The sequence below is a fragment of the Myotis lucifugus genome, unplaced genomic scaffold (genome assembly GCF_000147115.1).
Source record: "Myotis lucifugus unplaced genomic scaffold, Myoluc2.0 scaffold_550, whole genome shotgun sequence".
NCBI lineage: Eukaryota > Metazoa > Chordata > Mammalia > Chiroptera > Vespertilionidae > Myotis > Myotis lucifugus.
This window is the reverse complement of record NW_005871598.1, coordinates 401,565-415,971: the sequence shown is the minus strand read 5'-3', so window position 1 is coordinate 415,971 and position 14,407 is coordinate 401,565.

The window sequence follows — 14,407 nt, the reverse complement described above, 5'->3', positions numbered from 1 at the left end:
GCACTTATGTCTGTGAACAGACTTTTTCCAGAATGAAACACCTGAAATCTCCAACCAGATCTAGACTAACTGATGCACACTTGCATCACTTGTTACGACTAGCAGTGACAAATATGGAACCGGACATGGACCATCTCATTAGCCAAAAGCAGGCCCATAGTTCCCACTGAAATACTGGTAAGTTTGTTGATTTAACTTTACTTGTTCTTCATTTTAAATATTGTATTTGTCCCCGTTTTGTTTTTTTACTTCAAAATAAGACATGTGCAGTGTGCATAGGAATTTGTTCATAGTTTTTTTTTTAAACTATAGTCTGGCCCTCCAAAGGTCTGAGGGACAGTGAACTGGCCCCCTGTTTAAAAAGTTTGAGGATCCCTGGTCTAAAGTTATGTTGGAATCCCCCAGAAACAGCTTCTCCTGTGGGATAGTTAATATTTATCACTCAAAGACTAACCTAAGTTAAAAAAAATAGATGATTTTAATCAGAAACCATCAGATTTTAGGGCTTAAATAAAAACAAGGTGGGGATCATGACTCTGATACTAATAATGAGGGTTTTTTCTGAAATCCATGATATTGATTCTTTTAGCCTCTTACATGAAAGGAGACAGACTTCTATGGAGTTCACATGATAATGATAACTGTTCTAGAAAGAGAGAGCTTTAGATTTAACCGTATGTACTTGAAACATCAACACCTTAGTTTTTTTAATTTGCTCTTCATAATGTTATAAAATGATAATGTGTACATTGTTTAAAAAATATGGGACTCTTTCATGCTACAGAGTTATGGATGGAGTGTTTGTGTGAACTAATATAAATTCAAAGTAAACATCATTACATAGCGGGCGGCGTCACTGGCGATGGGCTTCCAGAAGTGTCAGCGCATTGAACAGCTGGATCAAAGGGTCCATTAGGGCCATGCTTGATGGTGGTGTGGGCGTCCAGGGAGGAGTCAGCTGTGCCCTCTGGGTCGGCTAGGGGAATCCTGTTTGGGCGCCATCTGTTGGGGTCCAGCCTCAGCAGGTCCAGGGGTTCCCCAAGGCGTGGATGGAGTCAGCGAAGAAGGAATGACACGGAGGCAGCGTTCAGTCGATCATCATAGCCAGGTTTTCTAGCCAGGATCTCCAGCCAAGTTCTGTCACTTTTGCCAATTTTTAATATGAATTTATGATGTGATCAATAGGAAGACAGTTCAGCATCTATGACACCTGTTTTCACTTCACTCATTCCTCCAGGACTCAACTGATTTCTTTGCCATTTGGAACTATATGTTTTAAGTAGTTGGAGGAAAATTGTTTTTCTAAAATTGTATTCTATGTAGAATGTAAAGGCCACTTGCATGATACACTTATAAGATTAACTTACGTTGCTAACATTCTCCACCATTCAGTTTAAGTTGAAGTATTCAATAGTATATTAAGAGAAGTCAAGGTTTGTAGTATTTGTCATTTTTTCTGGTGTAAATACTCTCATCATCACTTTCAAACTTCCAAAGTGATAGCACTGAACATGAGCCTGATTAGATATTTCAGTAGCAAATCATTATATTTTATTTCCAAGTTATTGCTACAATAGGTACAAACATGCTCAAGAACATTCATAATAAAAAAGTAAAATAATTGGGAAGTGGCAAGTTTTAATCATTTTTTTAAAACTTTGATGTAAGTATAATTGATTTAAAACATACATTCAAAACTATATTGATTTCAGAGAGGAAGGGAGGAGAGATAGAAACATCAGTGATGAGAGAGAATCACTGATTGGCTGCCTCCTGCATGCTTCACAATGGGGATCCAGCCCACCACCTGAGTATGTGTCCTGACTGGGAATGCAACCGTGACCTCCAGTTTCATAGATCAATGCTCAACCATTGAACCACACCGCCAGGCTCTCCTAAGCTTTTAAGGGATCCCAATTAACCTGAAACGGGGGCATCAACCTGCACTCAAGGCCTTTTTTTCTCTGATTGTCCAGTGACTTACAGCAGCGCCCCCCACCCCCTTGGCTCATTTATATCCCACAATGTTTCTAGGAGCCAAAGGAGCCCAGCCTAGTCTCTCTGATGTTCCTTGTTCCATCCTAAGCCCTAGTTTTTTGTTTTCATTATCTCCAGCTTTAATAAACATTCCCTCAAAATCTCTGAACTTGTGTTGTGAAATCTTTTCTGTATAAATTCAAGAACTCAAATACTCCAGGCCAAGCTGAGGCAGACCCACTCCAGGCTGCTTCCTGTTCCTTAAAACAGTTATGCCTGGGACATCCTCTATAAAGACAGAGTAAGGCATGACTTTGCTTAGAAGAGTTGGGAGAAAACGTGATGGCCCACACTCACTTTGCTTTTGTTGAGTCAAGTCAATCTTAACACTATTCATTTTTTAAATGTCTTTATTGATTTTTTAGAGTGAAAGGGAGAGGAAGAAATATCAATGATGAGAGAGAGTCATTGACCAGCTGCCTCCTGCATCCCCCATACTGGGATGGAGCCCCCAACTTGGCATGTGTGTTGAGCTTGAATTGAACCCACAATATCTTGGATTATGGGTCTACACCCCACCACTGAGCTCACCAGCTGTGCACACTATTCTTTTTTATTGTTAACCCTTTACAGTTGTTCCCAATCTTTCCCATACTCTTCCCCCCTTTTCTCCCTCTACTCTGCCCCCACTGCTTCTAGGCCCTCACCACATTATTGTATATGTCCATGGCCTATGCATATCTACACTAATAAAAGAGAAAGATGCAAACTGACCATACCTTTGTGATGCCCACCAGCCAATCAGCAGTGAGTATGAAAATTAACCCAACAAAGACGGTGGGTTAATTTGCATACACAGGTGCCGAGTGGCTGGAGGTGGTGCAGGACACCCCCAGCAGCTCTGGCCTCTGGTCAGTGTGCGAAGGCAGAAAGGTGGCTCTGGGCTGGAGTGAAGGTGGTGCCGGCAGCCAGGGAAGGAAGGCCCATTCTTTCATGAATTTTCATTCATTGGGCCTCTAGTATGTATATAATTTATTAAAATATTTTTTATTCATTTTAGAGAGTGGAAGGGAGGAGAGATAAAAACATCAATGATGAGAGAAAATCACTGATAAACTGCCTCCTGCACCTTCTCACTCCACACTGGAAATTAAGCCTGCAACCCATGTATGTGCTCTGTCCAGGAAAAGAACCAGTATCACATGACCTCATCATTTGTTGAATATGATGAACAGCATAAATTGATGAACAAAAATAGATTCAGAAACATGAAAGCATCAAATAGATAATTGAACTTTAGAGATCAACCAAAGGACTTCTATGCATGCATATAAGCAGCACCAATGTACACAGACACTAGGGGGATGAAAGCATGTGCTGGGGAGTGGGGGTGGCTAGAGAGAGGTCAATGAAGGGAAAAGGAGACATATGTAAAAATACATGTAATACTTTAAACAATAAAGAATTAAAATATAAAATAAAGGACTCCCCCCGGCCCCCCAAAAAAGAAATGGTCAAGGCTCAACCAATGAGCTACACCATCTGGGCTATATTATTTTAAAATTTTAAAAAATACATGCAGCCCTAAACGGTTTTGTTCAGTGGTTAGAGCATCAGCCTGTGGACTGAAGGGTCCTAGATTCGATTCTGATCAAGGGCATATACCTTGGTTGCGGGCACATCCCCAGTAGGGGGTGTGCAGGAGGCAGCTGATCAATGTTTTTCTCTCATTGATGTTTCTAACTCTCTATCCCTCTCCCTTCCTCTCTGTAAAAAAATCAATAAAATATATTTAAAAATTTAAAAATACATGTATTTTTTATTGTTTTTAGTATTACGGATGTCTCCCCTTTCCCCCCATGTATATATTCTTTGGTGGATCTCTTGCATTCCTCCCCACCCTCTTCACCTTCGAGATGCCTCCGTCTGTTCCAGTTAGCCAGGCCTCTGGTCTCATCTTGTCTCTCCCTAGGCATCACTCACTCCATGTGCCACATCACTTTTTTTCCCCAAGTCATTGGCTGGGATGCTAGTACTCCCTTGGGCGGAGGAGAAAACTACATTACCCAGAAGGACATGCGCCGACGTGGGCGGAGCTAAAGGGCATTTTGGTGTGTGCGCATCCGGCTAGGGCGGGACTTCCGGCTTCCTCCTCGCAGTGGTCATTTTAACTTTTTAGGTCTTTGTTCAAACTCACAGGCTTCAGGGCGCTGGTGGTGAGGAGGAGGCGGCCTGGGAGGCAGCGCGCCTGCTGTGCGGGGTGTGTCTGAGGCTCCTTGAGCCCAACAGCCCGAGATTGGCGTCCCCGTGCCTCCGGACTCCTCTCTGCTCACAGCGTCCCCGCAGCCGGACCCCATTTCACCCTCCAGCCTTGGGGACCGGCGCCTCTCAGGTGCCCGCCGCCCAGGTCCCAGCGCTCAGAATGGTGAGTCCCTCGTGGTTGACACATGGCTGATGGGGGAAGAGGGTGAAAGGCTGCAGGGCCGCCTTGTAAGGACGTGATGGTGCGACTGAGCTGGGAGGACTCGGGAACCCGGGCCTGTTGTAAAGGCAACAAAGCGATGAGGTGTGGTTGTGCATGAGGATTTTTACTTTCACTCTCAGAACGCTGGGGCCATAGATGTTACGGTCGCTGAAGGAGGAACACGCGGGCCAAAAAGGGAGAAGAATTATGGATTTATTAGGCCACCTGGAAGGCTCGAAAACGGTCCTGCTGAGGGACTTGGGAGGCAGAAGCTGGTCCTGAGGCTGCCACAGTGTCACTTGTCTGCTTTTGCTGCTTTTCTGGGCCTGGAGCTGAAATGCAACTGAGGCCTAGATGTGATCCTTAGGGAGGAAAAGGTCAGGGGTCTTAGTTGCCTGACGAGTTATTTGCTAGGGGAGGGTAGGTACCCTGGGGACGAGGTTCTTGTTTCCCAGTTGTGCCCCTTGCTGGCATCTGGAGCTCTTGTAGGTCCTGAGGCAGGATTTCCAAATGGGAAGAGCAGTGGTTAGGCCCCCTGTGCCAGTTCCAACCTCTGCTGTGATGCCCAGGGTTATGGGGAGAGGGATTATCTGAACTGCGCTTTTGAGTTGGATATGGTGGGTTACGGGGACGGGTAAAGACTGATTATTGGGGATACATCTGCATTGGGTGAGCGATAGATGAGGGTAAGGCAGAGTCTTGTGGGCCCAACCTGGTGGCTGTAATAGGGGACTCGAGCTCACGTGATGGAGATGTTCCCGGGATGGGATTTAATCTGGAAAGGTGGAACCATAGGGTTTGCTCTGATAGTTTAGCTGCAGTGGGGTGGTTAGGAGTACCTGCTAAGGGCCTTGCCATTGAGGCTGTAAATTATTATTTTTTTTTCAGTTGATCATCATAGCCAGGTTCTCTCTTTATTGTCCTGTTACATCTACATTTATACCATTTGATCCTATAAGCATGCCTCTATAATCACATCATGGTATGTTTTGGGTAACGTTCTCAAGTTCTTTTTTTTATATTAAATCTTTATTGTTCAGATTATTACATTGGTTCCTCTTTTTTCCCACCATAACTCCCCTCCACCTAGTTCCCACCCCACCCTCCGCCCTCACTCCCCGCCCACTGTCCTCATCCATAGGTGCACTATTATTATCCAATTTCTTCCCGCACCCCCCACACCCCTTTCCCCCCCAAGAATAGTCAGTCCATTCCCTTTCTATGTCCCTGATTCTATTATAATCACCAGCTCATACTGTTCATCAGATTATTTATTCACTTGATTTTTAGATTCACTTGTTGATAGATGCATGTTTGTTGTTCATAATTTGTTGCCTCAACCTTTTTCTTCTTCTTCCTCTTCTTAGAGGATACCTTTCAGCATTTCTTATAATACTGGTTTGGTGGTGATGAACTCCTTTAGCTTTTTCTTATCTGTGAAGCTCTTTATCTGACCTTCAATTCTGAATGATAGCTTTGCTAGATAAAGTAATCTTGGTTGTAGGTTCTTGCTTTTCATCACTTTGAATATTTCTTGCCACTCCCTTCTGGTCTGCAAAGTTTCTGTTGAGAAATCAGCTGACAGTCGTATGGGTACTCCCTTGTAGGAAACTGACTGTCTTTCTCTTGCTGCCTTTAGGATACTCTCTTTGTCTTTTGCTCTTGGCATTTTAATTATGATGTGTCTTGGTGTGGTCCTCTTTGTATTCCTTTTGTTTGGGGTTCTATGCGCTTCCTGGACTTGTAAGTCTATTTCTTTCACAAGGTAGGGGAAGTTTTGTCATTATTTCTCCAAATTGGTTTTCAATATCTTGCTCTCTCTCTTCTTCTGGCACCCCTATAATTCGGATGTTGGTATGCTTGAAGCTGTCCCAGAGGTTCCTTACACTATCTTTGTATTTTTGGATTTTTTTTTTTAATATATTTTATTGATTTTTTACAGAGAGGAAGGGAGAGAGATAGAGAGCTAGAAACATCGATGAGAGAGAAACATCGATCAGCTGCCTCCTGCACACTCCCCACTGGGGATGTGCCTGCAACCAAGGTACATGCCCTTGACCGGAATCGAACCTGGGACCTTTCAGTCCGCAGGCCGACGCTCTATCCACTGAGCCAAACCGGTTTTGGCTGGATTCTTTTTTCATTTTGCTTTTCCGGTTGGGTGTTTTTTGCTTCTTCGTATTTCAAATCTTTTACTTGATTCTTGCAATCCTCTTGTCTGCTGTTGGGAGTCTGTATAATATTCTTTATTTCAGTCAATGTATGCTTAATTTCTAGTTGGTTCTTTATCACAACATCGAGGGTCTCACTAGATTTCTTGAGGATCTCACTACATTTATCGGCGGTTTCTAGAAAATTCTTGAAAAACCTTAAAAGTGTGGTTTTGAACTTTATATCCAGCAGTTTGCTTTCCTCCATTTCTGTCATTTGTGTCCTGTTTCTTTGTCTCGACATTTTTTATGCTTCGCTGTGTCGATAGAGTGGCTTTCTGTGCTAAGTATCCCAATTACCTGAGATAGACAATCTTGGTGCACCCCCTTGGGGGCTTTGTGCACAGTCTTGTTGTAGTTAAGCCTTGATTGTTGTAGGTAAAACTGGGAGGATTTGACCTCCAGGCCAATTGGCTATGAGAATCAGCTGTGTCTACGGTGGGAGAAATTCTGGGGCAAGACTTGCTTCAGTGGGGCTTTGGTGCTCACTGAGTCTGCCCCCTGAGGGTGTCCCTTAGAGATCTGAGGAGTTGTAATTGGATGGTCCCAGTCTGACCACTGGGTACACTGGCTCTTGGATCTAAGGAGGTGCTAATCTAGCCTCTGCCTGAGGCTACCCAGCAGAAGCCAGCTGTAAAGCAATGCAAGTTGCCCTGGGGCCGTGGGGCAGCTGCAGTTTGTTAAGTAATTTTCAGATTACAAAGGGCCCGGCCTTTCATATGCAAAAGCCTCCATGCACAGCTTGGGCAGGGCGGGGTCCCAGGGGACCCACAGGGCGGGCCGAGTGAGCGAGCAGTATGGCTGTTCTCAGTCCTGCCTTCAGAGGTCCTGGCAATTGTCTCGAGTGCCTCCGAGAGAAAGCTGCCCTCGAGTTCCAACCGATGCCAGACAGTCCCGTTTCTCCCGTATGAGTCTGGGTCCCCAGAGACTCGCCTGGAACTGGAGCTCAGAGCCTGAGACTCCCTCCTGATTGAAAAAGACAACCACGCCCTCAACCGACAGCCCTCTCCGCATGCACCTTCGCACCTTTGTATTTACTTCAGCACCGCACCGCCTCTGAGTCTCGGTATGCTTTTCTCTTTCCTTCTAGTTGTAGAAATTCCACTCAGCCAGCCTTCCTGTAGTTCTGGATGATGTCTGTTATGTCTTTTAGTTGTATTTTTGAAGTGGTTGTGCGATGCAGCAAACTCCGGTGTTTACCTATGCCGCCATCTTGGTTTCTCCAGTTCTTTGTTTCTGGCTGTAAATTATTTGATGGGTGGGTTTCCTTTAGGAGGACACAGTCCCCTGTCTATAGAGGAGTAGGGGGATGTCTCCCATAGAAGGTGGAGGGAGGACTTGATCAGCATGTTCTCTCAGTTATTGTTGGACGAGATTTAAAATGGGGACATAGTCTCTGAGGGGGGTCTCTGTGGAAAGGAAGTTTCCTAATAAGATGGGTCTTCCATACATGAGTTCAAAGGGACTAAAACAGGAGGGTGCATGGGGGGATTGCCCTCATGTGCATAAAGCCTAGAGCAGTGGTCGGCAAACCGCAGCTCGAGAGCCACATGCGGCTCTTTGGCCCCTTGAGTGTGGCTCTTCTACAAAATACCACATGTGGGCGCACATGTACAGTGCAATTGAAACTTCGTGGTGTTGTGGACCAAGTTCGCAAGAGTAAGACCACCAACTCCAATTAGGTCTTAAGCAGCAAGTGAGGATTTATTGAAAGCTGGCCAGTGACTGCCGTAGGTGTTTTCTCCTATGACAGCACCGACCCTGGTTCTGGGCCAGCCTTTTATTCACTGAAAACTATACAACGGTTGGCTAAACACACACAAAGTTACCTGGGGATACAGACACAAAGTTACTAGGGCTACATTAAATCAATACTGCCCCGTTACCAAGGTACTTATTAATCAACTTGCCCCATTGCTCTAGCTACTAATATAAACTTGCCCCGTTTCCCAGACTACCCTCAACCACAGTTGGTTCCATTTTCCCCAGTACAAGAGGGGCTTAATTGTAACACTCCCTACTGGTCCAAAGGATGAATCAGACTCTGGATTCATCGCTAGTATCTACTAGCTGAGATGGGCTCCCCCCACCTGCATGGTTAAGGAGAGAATGCACGAAGTGATTCCTGTTGTACATGCCCACCCAGTCCTATTGGGGCTACCAGGTACCAGGGGACCCCCCCCCCCAACACCCCCAGCTCTCCTCTTAGGGTTTGGTTGCAATTGCCCTGGTAGGGGGAGTCACCTAGTGAGTAATTGGCTGAGGCTACACATAGCCCTGTGCCAGAGATGTCCCCAAGGGTGAGCCCCCTCCTCCTGTGTTCCCATGGACAGAGTCCTGGTGTCTCCTGGTCCATGGAGACATTTCGGACGTCCTGGTCCGAGTTCCCCAGGCAGCAGGAGCTGGAAGGAGGCCTTTCGGGGAGAGAAGATGTCCTCCCTCATTGTAGGTCCTTGGGGAACAGGCCATTTCGGTGGTGATGGTTCCGGTACCGGCTTCACCTCTGGACCTGGGCTCACAATGATGGTCCATGCAGAAATGGGCGATGGGGTAGGGAGCTGGCGTCCCCCCGGACCTCCAGCCACCTTACAGGTGCCAGCAGCCCGATGGGGTTGAAAGGCCGAGGGGTCTCTCACCTCTGGATCGTGAAGAGCACCCCAGGGTCCAGTCCTCTTTCACTTGTGAACGGTTAATCCAGTGCTTCTTATCAGCTACCTTAACTGCTGACAGGGTGTTGAGGACTACGATGTAAGGACCATCCCACCGTGGTTCGAGTCCTCCAGGCTGGTGCCGCTTGACCCAGACAAGGTCTCCCGGCAAAAACTGATGTCCCCTGGGCTCCTTCTGCTGTTCAGTCTCTTGGTGAGGCTCCTTCACAATCCTTTGGGCTATTGTGGCAGCTTGCTGGAGTGCCTCAAAGACTTAAGCAAATTACGGGCAGAGAGACGGGCGACTTCCTCCTCCCCCAACCTGGGCACCAATGGTGGTAGTTGCCCAAACATTATCTCAAAAGGAGTTAGCCCTTGGATGTATGGGGTGCACCTAGCTCTGAGGAGAGCAAATGGAAGGAGACTTACCCAGTTTTCACCAGTCTCTAATTTTAACTTAGTTAATGTTTCCTTTAAGGTCCAATTTATCCTCTCTACCTGTCCAGAACTCTGTGGTCTATAAATACAATGCAATTTCTAAGTAACCCTCAGGGCCTTAACTATGGATTGTGCAACTTTGGCGATAAACACTGGGCCATTGTCAGACCCCATGTATAGTGGTAGGCCAAACCGGGGGACAATTTCAGTGAGGAGTTTTCTAACTACTACCTGTGCTGTCTCTGACTTGGTTGGGTATGCCTCAGGCCAGTCAGAGAAGGTATCAATGAAAATCAGCAAGTATTTATACCCTCCTTGTCCTCCTGGTATCTTGGTGAAGTCCACTTCCCAGTGTTCTCCGGAGTTCTGACCTCGGAATAGCTGCCCCGGTGCGGCCACAACAGGGGGCCCTTGGTTCACCCGGGCACACACTTAGCACCTTCTAGCCAAGTCTTGGGATATTTTCTGGAGCCCTGGGATGAAAAATTTTTCTTCCCAGTAGTTCTGATAGCTTCGTTCCCCTCAGGTGGGTACTCTGGTGGGTCTGGGAGGCGATGGTCCACCCCAGGGCTTCTGGCACTATAGGCCTCCCGTCTGGCAGAATTAGCCATCCAGCCTCTCCTTCCCGGGCCCTTAGTTTCTCAGGTATCCTTTGCTCCTCTGGCAGATGAGTAGGCTTCTCTGGGAGCCTTCGTGCTGGCAGGGCTATGAGAACTTCTAGGGGCCCTACTGGTCTTTTAGCCACTTCCTTGGCCCCTATATGGCTGCTAGGAGGTTGAGTATCTCAGGAGCATTTTTAATGTCCTTTCCTCCTGAGGTCAGGAGTCCTCTTCTAGGTGTCTCCCGTGTCCTCCTGTAAGGGCAGTGTGAGGAGATATATCTCTGCAGTCCCTGGGTAGGTCTGGCAGGATGAGTGCCGGGGTGCTCAGCAGGGCTTCTTTCTAATCCTGGCAGATTGTAGATCTCCCCTGGCTCCTCCTCATGTTACTACTGCCGCCCCCCGAATACCGGATACCTTTCTCTACGAAGCTGCTCTCGTCCGTGTAGAGGGTCTCATCAGGATTCTGCAGGGGCTGGTCCATAAGGTCCTCACGGAGGGAAGTGAGGGTAGTCAGTGTCTCCTCGCAGTCATGCAAAGGGGCCTCTGCCTCCTCGTCAGGGAGGAGTGTGGCAGGGTTCAAGGCAGCTGTTTTCAGGAAGCTGAAATGTTCACTCTTTTTCCCTTTCCCCACCAGAGGGCCTGAGTGAGTGCTGAGTTCCACAAGGAAGTCCACCTTTTGGCCCCCCACTGTCAGGGTTATCCTGGGTTCTCAGGGGCCAGCTGAGCCCTGACAACCCTAATCCACCTCCTTCACCAACACGGGAGTTGGTTCCCTCGCACGTTCAGGGCACTCCCTTTTCCAATGTCCTTCCTTTCTGCAAAATGCACACTGATTTTTTCCAAGCCAGGGTTGGACTCCTTTTCTCCCACGAGGCTTTTCTTTGCCCTTGTTGTCTCTCCGGCCCCTTGGGCCTTTTTCCTCGCTTATGGCCAGGAGGACCTTTGCCATCCGGGTGTTTAAACCTGCTGTCAGGTCCTCCCGATTGTTAACACTTGGAGTGTGGGTGAATTTCCCGCCAAAATATAAGATGGCTCTGTCTTTTGGTTTTGTTCCATCCACCAAAAGGGTGGATTACAAACAAATATTTGGTAATACGCAGTTACAATCGGCCCGAGTTTACACGTTTCCCGCACTCCACCGCAAATCTATATGAACCGAGTTAAAGACGGCTCCCGCGGAGTACGCGCAATTCACGCGAGCCGACTTAACTCGTTTCCCGCACTCCAAGTGTTAAAAACCTTCTAGGCTACCTCAGCCAACTCAGAGATTAATTTCTCCTCAAAGCCCTCTAACTTCTGCAATTTTTCTAATATCTGGGGTCGACTGGGAAACAAATGCAACATTGACAGCCCTCCAATTTTCCGGGGCATTAGGGTTAGGCCCCTGGACTGTCTTTGTCACCTTAGAGAGGTTTGTGGGTCTCTGAGCAGCAGCTCGGATGCCCCTTAGTAGAGTCTGGCGATACCGATCGAGAGCCTCCTTTCCCCTATTACTATTGGGGTTCCAGTCGGGTCGCCTGGAGGGAAACACGGCCTCTAATCTGTCTTGGTCAGATGTAGGCTGTCCATCTGGACCCAGAACAAATTTCCTTCCTTCCGCCCTGACCCTCTTTCTCTCTGTCTCCATATGCTGTCCCTTGCCTAGTGTGAGCAGAGGAGAATGGAGCCGGGTCCTGGACTGGTGGAAACCGGCTGTGGAGGAGGCAGGGCTCCGGATCGGGGTCTTTTGCCAACGTGGGACCGGTGGGTGTAGGAGCATATGGAGGAGGCCTAACCCCGGGGAGTGCCTCCTCACCCGGACCTTGGAGAACAAGCTTTGCTCTTCTGGGCCGAAGCCAAGAGGACTGTCTGTCTCTGTCCCAATTTCTTTTCCTCATCCTGGCAACTCTTTAACCACCTTGGTTTTTCAGTCAAAATATCGACCCACACTTGAATATAGGGAATTTGGTTGGGGTGACCCGGCCAGCCGTAGACAACATGGTGAACCTGAAAAGCGGTGGTTAAATCATAAGTCCCTATGTCCGGCCATCCCACCTGGAAAGTGGGCCACTCCCATTTAGAATTTCTGCAAATCAAAAGCATTAATATTATAACCTTTAAATCTACCCCAGAACTTCAATTTAATACAGTAAATTTACAACCTAGGTAAGAGCAACTGATAGACAGAAATTTTTATTAGCTAAGTGGGCTGATTCCCCTTTAATAGTGAGCAAAAGACTCTGAGAAAAATAATTCTTGCAGCTGCCAAGAGACTTTTGCAAACCATTACAGGTCCAGCCCAAGCGTTCAGCCAAGTGTATCAACAGAAAAGTAGAATAAATCAAAGTAGCTTTCACTTCACACAGAGCAGTAATGGCTACTCCCACATAAATAAACTTTGTCCTGACCCATGATGATCGGTGGCGAGAGACAGGCAAGGGAGGGGGTGACCTGTTTTCACAGATCCTCACTCAGATGCCCGCCTGGCCGCGTCCCTTAGGAGCTTAGATTTGTCTTAGCTAAGGTGCACCCGTATAAACCCCAGGCCTGGTCACCTCCACGTGGGGGTGAGTCACTGTTATGCCATATGACGAATCGCAGAACCGCAGGTTGGGGCCCACTCGGACTCCGTTACCGAAGTCGTGGAGCCACACAAAGGAGAGGAGAGGGCAGGCCCCCTCCCTCCACACTCACACACTTTCACCAGACATTTTCTCAGAGTTTAAACAATCCACCCAATTCCTAACAAATTCCCAATTTTTGAGGGAGCTCTATAGCTTCCTGGGAGGTGATCAAGCTCCCCTTCCACTCACCCAGAGTGGGCCTGACTGATAGGGGGTCGACGAAGATGACTGACCCTGACCCATTTTGACAGAGACAAAGACAACAAAGAACAGAGACAAAACAAACCAGACAAATGCAACCTAAGGTTGCCCGGAACCTGCAGCTCGTTCCTTGAAGTCCTGAAAATTTTCAAAAAAACATTGCAGCGGGGTGCACACAGAAGCAGACGACTTTTTGACAACAAATGCCAAGACAACAAATACCAGACAACAAACACCAGACAGACAAACCCAGTGCAACCGAAAGTCACACTTGCCAGATGCCGTGGCCACCGTCGTGGCCCCCCGGCTGAAGTCGGGAGATAGTGCTGCATCCAGCCCTCCACTTGACTCCCCTCTGTGAGATCTCACCCCAGGCACCTCCAGGCCTTACCTCCTGAAGGGTTTTCGATAAATCCTTACTGCCTTCCCAGCCCAAATGGGTGGGAAAGCCTCCTGCCCCTCAGGGGGTACCTCTCACCACCGTTGGGTATCTCTCGGCGTGCCCGGCGATAAATGGGGGAGATCCTCCTGCCTTAAATAGGGGGTCCCTCACCCCTGCCGGGGGAGAGCCTCCTGCCCTAAATAAGGGGTCCCTCTCACCCCTGCTGGGGATCTCGCTACGGGCCTCCAAATGTTCTGGACCAAGTTCAAGAGAGTAAGACCACCAACTCCAATTAGGTCTTAAGCAGCAAGTGAGGATTTATTGAAAGCTGGCCAGCGACTGCCGTAGGTGTTTTCTCCTATGACAGCGCCGACCCTGGTTCTGGGCCAGCCTTTTATTCACTGAAACTATACAACAGTTGGCTAAACACACACAGTTACCTGGGATATAGACACAAAGTTACTAGGGCTACATTAATCAATACTGCCCCGTTACCAAGGTACTTATTAATCAACTTGCCCCGTTGTTCTATCAGCCGTGGGCAAACTACCGCCCGCGGGCTGGATCCGGCCCATTTGAAATGAATAAAACTAAAAAAAAAAAAAAGACCGTACCCTTTTATGTAATGATGTTTACTTTGAATTTATATTAGTTCACACAAACACTCCACCCATGCTTTTGTTCCGGCCCTCCGGTCCAGTTTAAGAACCCATTGTGGCCCTCGAGTCAAAAAGTTTGCCCACCCCTGATCTAGCTACTAATATAAACTTGCCCCGGTTCCCAGACTACCCTCAACCACAGTGGTTCATTTTCCCCAGTACAAGAGGGGTTATCTGTAACACTGGCCCTGGCCAGAAGCGGTTTCAGCCTGGCAAGCTATTTT